This window comes from Peromyscus leucopus, chromosome 17 (assembly GCF_004664715.2).
Source record: "Peromyscus leucopus breed LL Stock chromosome 17, UCI_PerLeu_2.1, whole genome shotgun sequence".
NCBI classification, from domain to species: Eukaryota; Metazoa; Chordata; class Mammalia; order Rodentia; family Cricetidae; genus Peromyscus; species Peromyscus leucopus.
This window is the reverse complement of record NC_051077.1, coordinates 20,586,106-20,590,508: the sequence shown is the minus strand read 5'-3', so window position 1 is coordinate 20,590,508 and position 4,403 is coordinate 20,586,106.

Sequence of the window (4,403 nt, the reverse complement as noted above, 5' to 3'; positions counted from 1 at the left end):
GAAGTCGGCTCCAATGCCAGTGAAGAAATGGATGTGCTGACAAGGTGAGGGCAAGCAGGTGAACAATCTCTTCCTTCTTCCATATATAGGCTTCCAGCAGAAGATGTGGCCCAGATTAAAGGTTGTCTTTCCACTTGAAGATCTGGATTAAAGGCCTGTGTCATCTGCCTCAAGATCCAAATCAAAAGTACATTGTCTTCCTGCCTCAAGAGCCAGATCACAGGTGTGCCCTCCATTTCTGGATTATAGTTTATTCCAGATATAGTCAAGTTGACAACCAAGAATAGACATCTGTCACTACTCAAAACTCAAACAGCTAGACTAAATAAAACCCTTCTCGGGGGCTGGAGAAATGCTCGTGGTAAGAACCAACTCTCCAAGTCGATTCATTCCATAACACATGGTGCTCACAACATGTAATGAACTGTCCTCTTCTGGCGTACAGCAAACAGACAAATACTTATAAAAAAAAAATAAATAAACAAACAAATAAATAAATCTTTAAAAAAAAAACCCTTCTCTCTTTCTCTCTCTCTCTCTCTCTCTCTCTCTCTCTCTCTCTCTCTCTCTCTCTCTTCAAGACAGGGTTTCTCTGTAGTCTTGGCTGTCCTGGAACTTACTCTATAGACCAGGCTGGCCTTGAATTCACAGAGATCTGCCTGCCTCTGCCTCCCCAGTGCTGGGATTAAAGGTGTGTGCCACCACACCCAGTACAAAAGCCTTTTCTACATCAATTAACATCTCTGCCTCACCAGCTCTCAAAAAGCCTTAAAGAAATTTCAGATCAGTTAAACATCCTTCAGGACCAACCCCGTTCTTTGGCTGCTGCAATGTTGTGGGATATTTGTACACCGTGTGAAGATGAATTGCTGTGATTGGTGTAATAAAAATCTGAAAGACCAATAGCTAGGCAGCAGAGAATAGGTGGGATTTCCAGGGAGAGAGAGGAAGAGAAGAAATATAGGCACACTGAAGAGGTTGGACATACAGTACAGAGTAGAGGTAACTCAGCCAGCAGCAGAACATTGATTAATAAAAAGCAGGTTAGCCGGGCGTGGTGGCGCATGCCTTTAATCCCAGCACTTGGGAGGCAGAGGCAGGCGGATCTCTGTGAGTTCGAGGCCAGCCTGGGCTACCAAGTGAGTTCCAGGAAAGGCGCAAAGCTACAGAGAAACCCTGTCTCGAAAAAACCAAAAAAAAATAAATAATAAAATAAAAAGCAGGTTAATTTAAGTTATAAGAGTTAGTGGGACAAGCCTAAGTTAATGCCTAAGCCATTAACTTCATAATTAATAAGAAGCTAATAGTTAATTTCATAATTAATAAGAAGTCTCCATGTTGTTATTTTTGTGGCATTCCAATGTGGGGCCAGATTTTCCATATAAGACATGGAACCAAGAGGCTGGAGAGAGGGCTCAGTGGTTAAGAGTACTGACTGCTCTTCCAGAGGATCCAGGTTCAATTCCCAGCAACCACATGGCAGCTCACAATTGTCTATAACTCCAGTTCCAGGAGATCTGACACCCTCACACCAGTGCACAAAAAATAAAATTAATTTTTTTAAAAATGGAGCCAAATGTGGCTTCCTAGTCTCATGTCTCTCGGGCCAGTCGCAGTACCAAGATGCCTCTCCCAGCAGCTGCAAAAATAGAAACTTTCAGGTCATTACATAGCCCTTGAACCGAAAATTCAAATGCCTGAGTTCAGTCCCCAACCCCTTGTCCAATGCAACAAAAAAAAAGAAAGAAAGAAAGAAAGAAAGAAAGAGAATAATCTCATTATATGTACTAGTTTGTCAGAGCTGTTCTAAGGTATCAATGACATGGACAGAGCTGTGTCTCATACGTGTTTGGGCTATCTAATGGTGACATCTCGTATCTCTCTATTTCTTGTGTAAGCTGTTAGGAACATAGTGAACTTGAAATGCTTGTGTAACTTGAAAACCATTTTGTGTGAATTGGAATAATGCAATGCTTGCAAGATAAGGAGCCAGCAACAAGGCAACTCTGAGCCAAGCCTCAGGCGGGCTCTGATATGTTAATGCATCAGCCCTAAGCTGTGTGCCCAAATAACACAAAGCTAATGCCCACTGGGACAATACAAAAAAGCTGGAACTTGGGAGGTGGCTCCCCACGATCTCACAGCAGCATCTCCAGCCTCCACCGCGATTCCCATCCCCAGCGGGTACTTTGAGACCAGCCGCTGTGTGACTCTGGCTCCAGTGAACGGCGAATTTCCTACACTGTTGCTGAGTTTACACATGCCCACCTTCCTGTGAGCACTAGCCACTGAACAGCGCTCTCAAGAACCTTCTGGAACTTCCAACAAAGCCAGCCTCCCAGGCTGCCACAGCTGAAGGACCTCACGGCAGATGTGGGTTAAGTTTGCCCCTGAAGCTCCCTCACCATAGAGGATTCCCCAGGAGAAGCCTGTAGCATTTCCGTTTGGTGAGATGTCAGTTCACATGGAACACTTGTAATCTTTATAATAACATGATATTGTAAGGACTGTTTGGGTTAAACTGAGCATATTTGAAAGGCAAATGTCACGTGGACACCCTAACTGTCTAATGACTCACTGCCCACCGGCTCTGCTTGCCACATAAGCCAATTTAATAATCTGCTTTTAGAATATCTACTCGTTTGGGAACTGGAGAGATGGCCCAGTGGTTAAGAACACTGGCTACTCTTCTAGAGGGCCAAGATTAGCTTTTGAGCACCCACATGACAGTTTATACCCATCTAGAACTCCTGTCTCAGGGGATCTGACACCCTCTTCTGGCCTCTGTGGGCCAGGCATGAGGTACCCAGATATACACGCAGGCAAAATACCCATCCATACACATAAAAATAAAAATAAATCTTTAATTTTTAAAACACATACTAATTCTGTTGGTTCTGTTACTCTGAGAACCCTGGCTAAAACACTGCCTTAGTCATATACCCATGTTAAACTGCATCCTGGGAAACCGACGTGACTTCAGTAATCAAGGAAAGAGCCCTTCTTAAATTTCTTATCCCATGACCACTTACTCTCATTTCCAATGGTCTCCCACTAGATGGTGCTAGCTCACTAAAAGAATCAGCTTACCAAATGTCAAAAACCCAAATTAAGCATAATGTCAAGCAATTGCCATAGATGTAAGAGTGAATAACTTAGTCTGGCGTGGTGGCTCGTGTCTTTAATCCCAGAACCCAGGAGGCAGAGGCAGGTGGATCTCTGAGTCTGAAGCCAGCCTGGCCTATATAGGGAGTTCCAGAACAGCCAGAGCTACATAGTGAGACCCTGTCAAGAAAGAAACGAAGGAAGGAAGGAAGGAAGGAAGGAAGGAGGGAGGGAGGGAGGGAGGGAGGGAGGGAGGGAGGGAGGAGGGAGGGAGGGAAGGAGGGAAGGAGGGAAGGGAGGGAGGATAACTTGATGGATGAACAGTATTTTGATTAAGACAGTTCAAAGTCTTAAAGCAATTTGACACATAAAAATAACAGTACCTGTGAGTTGAGTGTGGTGCCTCATACCAGTTATTCCAGTTTACTGGAAGCAGAGGCAGAAGATCACCAAAGAGTGTGAGGCCAGTGTGGGCCACACAGAAGACCTTATCTCAGGAAAACAGAGAGGGGGGGGGAGGTGCTTTAGATTTGATTCAGTTTCCTGTGATTAAAATGCACACTAAAATAAAAACTCTTACATCTTGTTCTCAAGGGACATTTCAGAATTGATGTTGAATATTTTGGGGGGTAACCCTATTTTTATTGAGGTCATGATTTTGCATTATTTATAGAGAATGAGACCCGCCATGCTACATACATAAACATGGCGTTGACTTTCCACATTCTGGTTTGGTTTTTGACATAGGGTCATGCTATGTAGCTCGGTTTTGCCCTTGATCTTGGGATCCTTCTGCCTCTGTCTCCTAAATGCTGGGATTCCGGGCATAAGCCATCATACCTAGGTGGCTTTCTTAACTTAATCATGCTGGGAATTGAACCCGGGGCCTCAAGCATGTTAGGCAAACTATACCACTGAGCTTCATCCCTATTTATTTTCCATATTCTGATGCCTTGGCCTCTGAGAAAGACCTCAGACTGGGTGTGGCCAGCTCCTCCCAGAACTGGCCAACTTCCAGATACAATAAATAGTGGGTGAAGAAAACCTAGGTGAGGTTACCTTTCAAGCACAAACCAACCAGGCCAGGCCTTACCCCCAACTACCATCTTTACTGAATTCTCACACTCTGCACAGCTTCTAATGACTCCCAAATCAGCCAGGTACCAAACAAAGAGGCGTAGATAACCCCTATGCCCCGGAGCGTGCAAATCACCCAGATAAGGCGATCCTAAACCTGCTTACCCAGCCTTGCCTGTTTATTCCCATAGAAACCATAATCAGATCTCTTGGCCACGCTT